We start from the raw sequence: 12,851 nt of genomic DNA on the forward strand, positions 1-12,851 counted from the left end.
CATGGTGATGTGCCCGTCACTTTGTGGAGGCTGAAACCTGAGAGGATGCCGGGCCATTAGCGAGCCTACGTCACCCCACCGCAGCGATGAGGACACACACAGCCAGACGCTGTAAACCGGTCGCTATAGTAACACCATTTCAAAGTTGATCACTATCAAATTTATCATCGACACTCGTCCCCACTTCAAAGCTTAGGCGTGGAAGCGCAGCCTCGTATGAAAACATGCCCATGTGTGCCGACAGGAACATTAACCAGCCCAGATAAGATCAACGGTGCCAGCAGGGAGTCGAGCTCCACTGTAAACAAAGCCCAGCTGACCGCAACAGGAAATGGTTTACTGCTGAAGTTTACAGTGAAACGCCCGACTTCCTTCAGGACTGTGTTTATACACCAAATCAGAGGCATGTAACCACAGACGGCTTTTATGAAAGCCGTCTGGCTGGAGAGGTGTTTCTATATTCACGGAGCTTCGTCACCTGCCTGTGGAAACTTCCTGAAACTGATGCAACGACCACAGCTTGAAAGAGTTCACTGTACCGGACCGAAGGTGCTCCTCGCACTTACGCGCTTCGCTGACGATTTGCAGGTTTGCACAAATGGCTGCCATCTGTGTTACAAACTGCTACAATTTGTGACGCTGCAAAAAAAATTCCCAAATGTCCGGCTGATTACTTCCACAAGGATGTAAAGCATACAAAGTTTCCTGCAGCTTGCAATTACAGTAGATCTGATAAAGTGACCTGATACAGGCCAAGAGGACAGCTGCTGTGCAGGGTCTGTGGGGGGAATCGTAACCCACATCTTTGCCTGCTCTTAAACTACATGAAGCTCCACAGACTGTCGGCCGTGTTCTACACGTCACATTTAAATGAGACAAATGAAAGCTACAGGTACAGTTGCAGCAGGTACAGGCTGCGTCTTTCACTTTCTCACCTGAACCCCTTTTAATGCTTTTCTGCATTTGATCCTCAAGTACTCGTTGCCAAGTTTAGGCAAGACGGAGACGTGGCAGAGAGGCAACCAGCTCTCTGCTCATGAAGGATTTTTCCAGAGAAACCAGGAGGATTAAACGTTGAGGATTTTGGCCTACAGATAAACAGATGCACTAGTTAATGACCATCAGCTCAGTGCTGGTGTACAGTTTTTAATTATTAACCCTTTAAGACCTACCATAGAACCAAGTCTGCCAGAACTTATATTATATTTTTACATGTTGTGGAGCCATTTCTGGGAGCATTTCAAGTTGCTATACATCAATACAACCATTACAGCCCAGATTTTAATAATATGTCTGCATTAAGTGCATAGTAATTACATAAATTGCAAAAAACGTGCAATAAACTACAAAAAAATTGCAAATTGTTTTTGTTTTTTTAACATATATTTCTAGTTAGAGAAATTTCAGAGGCTTATCCCTCAAAACTGTAAATACAAAAAAGTTGCACAAAATCGTTTCCCACCACAGGAAGTTTATTTTGAGTGTCTTCATAGTTTTATTTTTGAAATACACCAATTTTTATACACTGCAGGAAAAACGAAAATAAATATTATAATGCAAATTTGCAAAAAAGCAGCATATGCATCAAAATAAACTATTTCCAGCAGTGCAATATGAGTCCTAAGCATCCCAGAAACCACACAGAAAGTCATAAAGTCAAACATAACTTATAAAAACACCAGTATAGGCTCATGAGGCCCTGATGGTAAAAAACTACATTTCCGCGAAAATGACGTCACTTCCGGTTTTGGGCAGGTCATGGCAGACATGTGAAAGTTCGTGCTGACGTCTATTCCAACGTAGGAAGTGTTACAAACAGCTGATCAGATTGGCAAAGCGTGTTTCTGGAATATTATGTTTTTGTTGCTTCAAGTGCTTTTTATGCAGTTTTTGCAAAGCTATATGTGGAAGGAAACTGTGACTGAGGACAAGCTGATGGCATAAGATGCAAGTACAACTCCTCCAGTTTCATATGCAAAAACAATTATTGCGCTAGCTCACGTGGTTGCAGAGCTACCGGGATTTAAAAATAGTTAGCAAAACAGAGCGTGCTGCTCTGACCGGCTTTAAAGGGTTAAACTAAACATAATGGGGTAGTAGGGAAACCTTGCCACTGCATGCTACAGCCATACAGCACATGTAGCCGACTACACCTCACAGCTGAGCAGATGGTGGTGCAAAGTCACACAGTGCCTTCAGGTGAGCATGTGTGAAGTCAATTACCCTTCATTTACTGACGTAATCAGATTTATTACTTCTGTATTGACCCTAAAAACAACTCGAGCACTGTTCAGGCTTTGATGTGGACTCAGATGTTATCTTATCACACAATTTCAGTGACTGTGGTCATCCTGAATCAACACGCGGTAGGAAATAAACTCCTCGTGGCTCTTCTTTAACCGCCTCCATCCATTCATCTCATCGCTTGTCTACAACCACTTGTGGTGAGGCCACAATGCAACTGTGTTGTGCATCTCTCAGTTCAAAAACATGCTAAAAACCACAAGGTCACATGACTGAACACAGCATCACTCTGCAAGTGATCAGGAGGAGGTTGGTTTTGAAAGCAGCCTGCGTCTCATTAAAGATGCCAAAACTTTTCAGACAGCTGCAGAGCCGCGAGAGTCGGAATGTGCAGAGTGGCAGCTGCAGACACAACAGACAAACCACCGCCCCCCTCGCCCAGCAAACCGGCTGCACCCTTGAACCGGTTCACACTAACAAGCTGATAAAGTGAACGACTTGTACTTTGCAGCATTTAACATTACGTGCTCTCTGCAATCAGACTGCAGCGTTTAACGCAGGTTTATCTCCCGAGCAGCTGCAGTAACACCGTCACACAGCGGCGGCCTCTCCACACTCAGACTTCACCGCGTTCCTCCCTGATAATCGCTCGAAAGAACAAACAGTTTGTTTACACGCACGTCAGCATCCAAGTTCTGGTCAGATAATAGTAAATCTCATGTGACATGAGAAATGTGTAAGAACACGATCCAGTCTCTGATCATCTGAGCAGTTTGTGCACCAACATCAGTGTAGATCTGAACTCAAACCCAGGTAACAAGCTCACCTGGCTTTCCAAACCAGGGATCAGATGCTTACATGAACAACACACCCAACACCCAAACTGTACTACGACTAAGGCTGCCACGATTACGTCGACTATTAAAATCGTCGACGACTGATTTAATAGTCGACGCGTCGTTTGAAGCTTTGTAAGATCACAAAAGACGCAGGAATAAGTAGTAGGATTTAAGAGTGTAATAACGGACTGAAACAGAAGATGGCAGCACTGCATGTACAAGGATGCCAGCTGCCATTAAACACCAAAGAAGAAGAAGCTGTGTCCCAGAATTCATAGCGCAGCCCAGCTCAGTTTCCAACAATGGCGGCAGCTAGTTAGTTTTAATATTACTCTTATTATTCTTTCTGGGTCACAAAATAAACGTTTAACATATTTTCAGGCGAGAATGTAGCTGTGTAAACCTCAAATATCTGCTCAGTTTATCAAGACACCACATATTTTCAAAAGCGCTCCGACGTTTTCGGAGACGTCTGTTACCCACTAGCTCGATAGCTAGCCGGGGGCTAGGCTAACTAGAGCCGTGAGAACACCGGACTCCCGGCTAATCGTTTTCAAACCCACCGCCGTCTTTCGCTACTCAGGTTAAACATGATATATAAGTCACTTAGATAACTTAAAATGTTATTGTTTGGCTTTTTTTTAGTATTTTATTTGTTCCTGAGTAAATCGGTTTGGCTGAGATTAAAGTTATAGTTTTTACACAGCTGAATAAACGTCAAGCAGACAGCTGATTATCAGAAGTGTGAGATGCTCGAGAATATACTCCGGTGTCCTGTTATATTTTAGATAGCAAGGAGTTTATTAAACTTCACCGAAACAATCTGCAAATTTCATTAAAATTTAATAAACTATCATCTTGTCTTTATTTTTAGTTAGTTAGTTTTCAGTTAGTTAGTTATGATAGTTATAGATGCTGCTGGTGCAATAAGCTGTACGTTTTACGTCCAATGGATGATGATCTGACTAGTCGACTATCAAAATAATCGTTTGTGGCAGCCCTAACTACGACCATGACTCAAGCTTCCTGTTCCCCCACATCTCCTTATGATAAAATAACATTCACTGGTCCCAACCACCATGCAAACTTTTAAACCTGCACCAGCAAGTTTTAGAAACTAAACGCAACTTAAAAAACCAAAACAATAATACAACAACAGCTGTATTGGTAACTGCTGCACCTTTTTTTACTCACTCACCTCCCTCAGTTAGAAACCTCAGAGTTTTCCTGTAAAAGCATTTCACAGAGCTGCAGCCGGCACAGAGCAGCCAGCGCTACCAGAGAGAAACGAGGGATTACAGCAGAGACGTCACCCGGCGCCGTCTCACACGGCAGAGCCAATCGCAGCCCGGCCACGCAAACGCTGAACACACACACAGAGTAACCTGACAATAGCAGCCAGTGAGGGAGGCTGTAATATGAGCGGCACGGTGACCACTGGGCCGAGGCTCTCGGCCATAAACGGCGGCATCCCTGACAGGGAACAAACTCAACGGCCCTTCCTGAGCTGCAGAGGATGATGGGAGATTCAGACTGAGAGCTGCACAAGGCAAAACTCTCATATAAGAGCACTAAGGTGTATTTTTAAAGTGCTTTACTGTAGAATACTCTTCTCACAAAAACGGGCATCATCCATTTACCTCAAAAAACAAACAATGAACCAAGAATTAAGACATTTGTATTAAATTCATGCTAAGGTTTGTATGTAAACGAGGCTTGAATGTGTCCCACGCACAGCTGGCTGCATCTCCAATCAGCAGGTCAGGTTCTGGCTAACGTGAAGCCTCGTCAGACCCCCGTACTGTGGAATGCTTCAACTTGACAAGCAGAGTCTGTGCATGCCTGCATAGCTGAGGGATTATCACAGTATCAACTGAGCGCTGAATCTCCTTTGCACCTGCCTGTCCTGCTTAATGCACACGAAACGTGTGGGATTTCTCGCTCCTCTCTGAGGCTGCTCACCTTTCATTCATCAGCAGCTCTGAGAGGATAATGACAGGCTGTGGGAGAGACGTTTTTAAGAAGCGACACTTCCCCCTGACGTGCAGAGCAAAGGATGTTTGGTTCAGAGGAGTCGGATGTGCCGCTGCTCCCCGTCTGCAGCTCCAGAGTTTGTGGTTGAAACAAGAAGACGGGTTAATAGCTCGTCTCGTGTGTTGGACGCCATCGTTTCTGATCTATATGCACCACAAAAGGGAGTCAAGCGCCTGATGCACCATACAATAGTTCTTACTTTCAGTTTTAATAAAGTTTCCTCAAAGAATTATGTAGAAAACGGCTTCTGTGAATACGAGGAGAGAAGTTAGCAACAGTCCTTCACCAGCACATGAACCAGTTCTCCACCTGCTGCAGGTGCTACACCTGTAAGCCACCACGGTGCAGGTCAGGGAGCAGTTTGCTAAGGTTAGGAACAGCTGAACTTTCAGAGCTTTTCTGGGAATTATCTGCTCGGAAAACTGACGGCATGGCTTCATGGACAGATGATGGTATTTAAGACAAAAGGCTTAAATAAGTCACCATATGTGAACGACTATATTAATTAGTGATGTTAATGATTCTGTTGGTTTCATCGTTCAGATTTAGATTTTATGACCATTTACTAGGGGTGGGGGAAAAAAAATCGATACTATGTAGCATTGTGATACTTTGTTTGCTAATAATGTATCGATACAGGGACAGCAGAAATCGATATTCTGTTACAAAAAGGTTTTTGTGCTCTGACTTCAGAGCATGTTGATCCTTTTTCTGAGCAAGAATCCTGACATTCCTTCACTGTCCAAATGTGTTCAACTTTTTATGGCAGCAATAAACATGACAGTTTACTTATTTTAATTTAAGACATGTTTTATTTTAATTAAGTTTAAAACTTTTTTATTTAATGTAAAATTATATTTTGTTTTAATTTACTTTCAAATTCTTCAGTTGCTGAAGGGGCTGCATAGTTTTCATAAACTGCATAGTTCAGAATAGCTATAATTGTACCAGATGGTTGATTCAGTTAAGTTGGACTAGACTGTAATACAAACCGTTCAGTTTGTCAACAATCAAACTGAAATGAGAGAAAGACTGAGTGTGAGACTTTGATATTAGAGAAAATGAATATTGATAAAGTTTACCTTTATGTACAGAATCTGAATATCGCAAAATATTTTTAAAAATTGCAATAATATCGTATCGTGAGTTGTGTGGCGATTCCCACCTCTACCATTTACCTAGATTTTTATTAGCAAGTATTTGTTCTGCTCCAATAAATATAAATCATATCAATAATATTCAAAATTTCACCTTGATAAGAGAAAAACTGCACAAATTAATAAATGCCACCAAATTAATTATACTTATTTTAATATAAAATAAAGGTTTTTAGTCATTTTTCTTAAAACACACACAAACCTCCAGTTACTTTATAATCCAAAGAGTTCCTTATACATTTATTCAAATGTTTTAACACCGACAGGTCCAAATGAAATCAAAGTCACATTTATTTCTATCCAAGAAGGTTAACAGACTCTTACACGACACGAGCACTGTGATCTGAAACATCCACAAACAGGTGCCTGGAGTAATAAACATTTATACATGCCCTGAAATATTTGTTGTGTGACTCGAGAACAAAAACTTGTTTACTAAAAATGAGCAAGCTGAAAGCTGATTTCCCAGAATGCCACACTGGATCAGTGTGCGAGGCGTCAGCTCTACACCTGAAGAATAACTTCCTTCCCCTGTAAGGGTTGGTGTGTAATGGCGTTCCCGCTTTAGCCTTAAGTTCCACGCACCATCACTCCTCCCATCAAAGTGAAAATTAAAAACAATCATTTATTGCAAGTCTTGTCAGGCAGAGTGCGTTTCCACGAGGGCGTCGTCCGGCACATTGATTCAAAAGGTCCCATCAGCACTGCAAAGATCGAGCTTTTCACAGCCGACACCAACACAAATATTTAAGTAGAAGACCCCGTCACAAATCTGCTGCTGTCCCAACAGCTCGACGACGTCTGTGAGGTGCCAAAGCTGAGAAACAAAAAACGTCTCATTTAAACTCTTAATTTCATAATGTCACAGGTCAATGATCCCTTATTGATTGCCTGTGATACGACGAGCATGTGACGACTGTGAGGGAGCATGAAAGAAAGAACGGGATTAACATACCAGGAAACAAAACATCTTTGTGAAACGCACTCCGAGGTTTAGGCAGGGTTAATCCCAGCCACAGAGAGCAAAAAGCTTCCCTCCTTCATGTTCGCCGCAGCAATCTTCTACCCAACGAGAATCTCACAAGTCGAAGCATGCAGAGATGAATCATCAACAGGGATAAAACGCTATCCGGGGCTCGCTGACATTCATCGTGATAGTTCATGTGTCCGCTTGTTCTTATGTAACTTGTCAGTGAAATTCAAAGTCACAACAACTTCACCTGATTTGTTTCATAATCTCTGCAGGTAGAAGCGACCGGGGTCATGTTTACCGTCGGCCTCGTCGGGCTGTGCAGAAAAACTCCAGCTGCAAGTCATCCATGCAAAACTACAACCAAACAATAAAGCATCTAATGCGTTAATCCCCAGACACCAAACATCTGCAGAAGAAACTAAATAATCTCACCTCTGCTTTAAGTGTCAGTCTAACACACCTCACAGCCTCCTCTACCATCTGTGCCAACACACACAAACGTCTCCCGATCCATCTCAGGCCACTCTGACTCCATTAAGCTGCTAAATCCACAAGAACTGATTTAAAAAGAATTTCGTGCAGTCCTGCCAGAGCTTTGATCACCGCGGTAATAACTTCCTTGCAAATTTGCAAACAGCGTGGTGCCGACTTGGCAGCTGCTCCGAGCTGCTGGAAATCTGTTAGGATTCCCTGAAGCTCGCCTTTACTCAGAATCAGCTATGCAAGTCTTTTCATTTCAGCCTGTCCACTAGTGTTTTTAAAATGTTTTATTTACATCCAAAACTCATGCACTGTGAGTGGAGGTGCAGCACCAGTTTCATACCAGCCGATGCTGCAGAATAACTGCAACAACTGCCCCGAGAACTGCAGCACGGCAGCTTCACAGCAACTTGAAGCTCTTTTGCTCATCGCCAGTGTTCCCCGACTCCGACTTACTCTTACTAAAGGCAATAATAACTCTTTGCAGACCAGCTGGGCTTCAGGGTCAGTCACCAACCAGAAACTCAATTTTGAGGCAGTAATGATCCCAGTTTATTGGTAAAGGTGGTTAGAAACCAGACAATTTCATTGTTATTGTGATCACAAATAGCTCACTGCAGAATGGTTGAGATTCAGAGAAGCTAATTTACAGAGTAAGCTGTGTCACCTTCATTATGTCCTTAAATAAAGCTGTGAGTCATTATAGAGGCTTCATGGTGCGTTCAGGGGCTCTGTGCAGTCGTCTCTCGTTCAGGATTACTCAAACTTTGATACAAAAAAGTTCCCAGCCCATGTTTTAGAGGAACAACAAGCTCATCTGGACAGAGATGTAATTAAATTACAATTTAAAGATCAGTATGGACACCACCTCAGACTGTCCAGGTTCATGCTGAGTAAATGGTCTGTATTTATATAGCGCTTTACTCAGTCCCAAAGGACCCCGAAGCGCTTTACACAAACAGTCATCCACCCAGTCACACACACATTCACACACTGGTGATGGCAGCTACATTGTAGCTACAGCTGCCCTGGGGCGCACTGACAGAGGCGAGGCTGCCGGACACTGGCGCCACCGGGCCTGCTGACCACCACCAGTAGGCAACGGGTGAAGTGTCTTGCCCAAGGACACAACAACCGAGACTGTCCGCCGTTGTGTCCTTTGTGAAATGTCTTATCTAAGGTCTCCCTGAACACATTTATCTCCTCTCAAACGCATCTTGGGCTGTTCTTGTTTTTGCAGGAGGGGGCTCTTATGGTTTTAGTTTAAGTGGATCTTCCACTCAAACTAAAGTACATTTGATCTTGTAATAACAGGGCAGACCCCGAGGCTCATGTAGGTCCTCATCCCACACGTTAAAGCCGAGCAGCTGCAACGACTCCCTTCACCTCCAGTCCAGCCAGTAAGAGTGGTTTCTTCGGGGTTACCCAGCAGGGAAGCATTGAGCACAGATGTGCACGCACGCAAAAACTAACATTTTCATGTGAACCCGGGCAGAGCAGCTTTATTTTTAGAACCAAAAACATGCAAGAGAAGCACAAACAAGACAAGTATGCACAGATGTTCAACCAAAACTAAAATTATAACTCAGCAACCCTCTCGAGATAAAATTACAGAGAAAACACCACGGCAAGGACTCCACGAAAAAACTGAACACCCACAAGAGAAGCGAGGCCAGTCGTGACGTGCAAGCTGCTCACACAGAGCTGTGGAGTGGAAGTCATTTCCTCTAAACAAACAGGAGGGGTGGGAGTCGTAATCACAGGCGGGGGAGGCGGGGGAGGCCACACGTCTGAGCAGATGAGACCCGGCTTTGATCCTGCGGATGTGAGGGTCGTCTCAGTCAGGCGTCATTTCACAGACCTCCACCGAGCGACCCGCCTGATGATGTGGACCTGGAGTGCGCTAAGCCTGAGGTACCAACTGACGCCGGGCTTAGCCGCCGCCAGATCTGCTTTAAGTGTTTGTAAGAGAGCGAGCCAATCACAACCTACTGAGATATTAGCAGCCTCTGGGTCAGCTGGTCAGCAGACGGCTCTCACTCTGCAGTGCAACCGCAGCGTTTCCTTCACGAGGAGGAGAGCATTAGAGATCAATAAGCTTCCAGAAATAGCATTTTTATCTCATCTTCAGTTTATTAAATATGAAACAAGCTCCCTGCAGTGAAGTAAAGAACACCTGAGCTGTTAGAGACACTGAGATGACCCTTTAACCACCTTAAGGTTAGTGAATGACTCGCTAACCCTCAAACCCCATTAAAGCTGTTAATCAGTGCTACAAACAGCAAAGCAGCAGCTGCGATGCTTTCTGCAAAGCCACAAAATGCGAGGCATTCGGGGCCCTGAAGGAATGCTTTGTGTGGCCTCCTGGATGAAATCTGCACTTATTATCCAAGTGTAGAAAAATGGATCTTGAGATATGCAACAAGCCCACAGTGGAAGCTTAAAATTTCAATGCCCCAGTGCTTCATCTGTACTGAAGAGTGGAAAGGCCTGTGAGCCAGGAGAGGATGAGGAGCTCTGTTTGACCCCAGCTCTTCACCAGCACAATGGCGACTACCATCCAGGTCTGAGCCCCCCCCGCATGAAAACAGGTAGCTAAGAAGGAAACGTGTCCAACACTAGTTTAGCAGCATTTCGGGGTTGATGAGACCTTTAGAGCTCCACGGAGACTCTTTTGTTAAGAGCTCATCACGCACTGCGCTACGAGGACGCGGCTGTGGAAACAGTGCCACGAAAGACATTTCTGCGTTCTCGCGCTTGAGCTAAAGGTGTCCGCGAGCCTGTGGTGACACCTGACTTACACTGAATCCAAGCGACGGCGGCTCACTGTGGATTTAATCACGAGTTTAATGAAACTGGTCTCGAGGGGCGAATCCCCCTGAAAACCTCCGCCGTCCCTCGCCTCCGGTTCCCCGCTCTTGGAGCTCAAAGTTCAGCCTCATAACACCTGCGCAGCGCAGACGGAAGTGGAAAAAAAACAGCGCCAGATTACCTGAAGGACTCCCAAACACCAGCTGACTTTAAATATAATCCAGCTTAACCAGCAGCGCTTCATGGGATTGTCTGTCTGCTCGCTGCAGGACCACCTGGTCGACAACACGCACCGAAGACACGCTCAACTTACGTAATTAATTAAGCAGACGGCTCGTGCACGCTTACACGCGCACACAGAGACACCTGGGAGAACTGAAATACTTGAAAACACACTTTGTATTAGCAAAAGCGACTTTAACTTACCCCACGCTAACGCTTCCCGGGCTCCTTTGGAGGTGCAGCTCCTTTCCTCGGACTCCTTTCTGTGCTCGGGGTCGGAGTCTCGGAGGGTAAAAGCTGGGTAAAGCGTTAACTTTGCGCAAAAGTGTGCAAAGCTCCAGTCTGTGCCCGCCGCACACGGTACGTCCCCTCTGCGCCAGCAGCAGCAGCCTCTTTGTACTTGTCCGCTCGTGCCTGGGCTCCAAGTTAACCCGCGGTCATGCGCAGTCGGTGCCCTCCCAGGAGCCCAGTCTGAGCTGATGTGAAGGTCAGTTAGAGGCACAGGTGTTGCTTTACCTGCGCACAAGGCTCGGCCTACTTACACTAGCTGAGTCACGAAGAGCAAACAGCGCGGACTCACCTTGTGCTTTAAAACTCAGGTAAACGTGCAGGTTAATGCAGTTAGCACATCGTTTGCTAACCAGTGTCTACACGTTGTGTCGTAAAACTGTGACCACACCGGGGAGAAACAGACATGTACGTTACAAAGTTAAATGACGCAAACAAATATACATTTCATAGTTTTAACTTACTATAACTAACGAAAATGTTTCTCTTCCGCGATACAATATAGTGCTCGGGACATAGATGGAAGCGGTTTCAGCTGGCGCATTAATATCAAGTGTTCTTAATTGTTCTGTGTCAGATAATTTCATCGGGGCTCATTTTTTACGGTCTTTAAAATACTTACACTTTTAAATGAACCTAAATATTTAACGCAGACACACGAATACCTACATGTACATAAAAATGATCATTATTTCAAAGATACGTGATGATAACAAGTTACAGAAACGCATCCTCACTGCTTTGGACAGAGTCAGCGTCCCGCCGGAGGCTGCGTTTGCCCGACAGCGCCATCTGGTGACCAGTGGCGTTAACAGCGCGAGGCAAAGAGAAGCCAAACTCCCTGAAGCTAATGTGGTCTGTGGAATAAACACGCAGCACTGACAGCTGACTGTTTACCTTCATTGCACATTTAAAGCCAACGTCTTTATTTTGTTTTCATTAGAGAAAAGAAGGGCAATCAGCGCAAGGACTAATAGACTCAAACACAGCTGTTATCCAACTGCAATAACACATCTGAATACTACAAAAAAATGTCCATCACGCCACTCTTGTGTTAATCTATGCACGGTCTGAAGCATGTATGTGGGAATGTATGTGAATGTTTTACTGTTACGTCTTATTAGTATTTTAAGTATTCTATCTATTTTATTTATTGAATTTTATTGTTTTATTTATATTTTGATATTGCTAGGGATGATGCAATGATCGGGGAACATTCTTAATTTCGTTGTACCTGTGACAATGACAATAAAGTTTCTGATCCTGAAAATAAATGTAATTAGACCTGATATAGATCTATTTGAACGCCTACTGTTGGCACATGTTTGTGCGCAAAATAGTTCCTACAGCTTAATAGCATAAACCACAGTTTACAAATGAGTGAGTACACGGACGTGTGTCTACACACAGAGCAATTTGGTCTCACCTAAAACTATTTCTCAAATGAAAAGTATCAAAATTTGAATAAATGCTGATAATTACGCGTCAAATGTTAATTTGATGTATATAAATCAGATCGTTTTCACCTTTAAACGCTTCCTGTGCTGCAGGACGAACATCTAACACTATCACAGATTGTTTAAAAAAAACTCACATATGAAGTCACATGTGCAAGTGTGTGTGTGTGTGTGTGGGGGGGGGGCACTTTTCACGCTACCCGACCCACAAATGTAAGCTGCGTTTAAGTGCTAGTGCAGAACTGGGACATCTGGCCTTCATGGGACTCTGCTTTTTTTTTTTTTATTAGTAAAGCGATGTTTTGTTTTGTTGTGTTTTTTTTTCTCACCCTTCAACTACAAAACC

The 12,851-nt window shown here is 44.0% G+C and overlaps 1 protein-coding gene across 1 annotated transcript in view; it reads right to left on the minus strand.

Annotated features, from left to right (window-relative positions):
- Window positions 1-11,171, minus strand: part of kank1a (KN motif and ankyrin repeat domains 1a) — a 57,579-nt gene extending 46,408 nt beyond the window's left edge. The window contains exon 1 of the mRNA XM_087849518.1: window positions 10,965-11,171. The gene's annotated coding sequence lies outside the window, so the exon portion shown is untranslated. The remainder of the gene's footprint in view (window positions 1-10,964) is intronic.
- Between the last annotated feature and the right edge of the window lie 1,680 nt (window positions 11,172-12,851).

Source organism: Neolamprologus brichardi, chromosome 12 (assembly GCF_056152115.1).
Source record: "Neolamprologus brichardi isolate AB-2024 chromosome 12, ASM5615211v1, whole genome shotgun sequence".
Lineage (NCBI taxonomy): Eukaryota > Metazoa > Chordata > Actinopteri > Cichliformes > Cichlidae > Neolamprologus > Neolamprologus brichardi.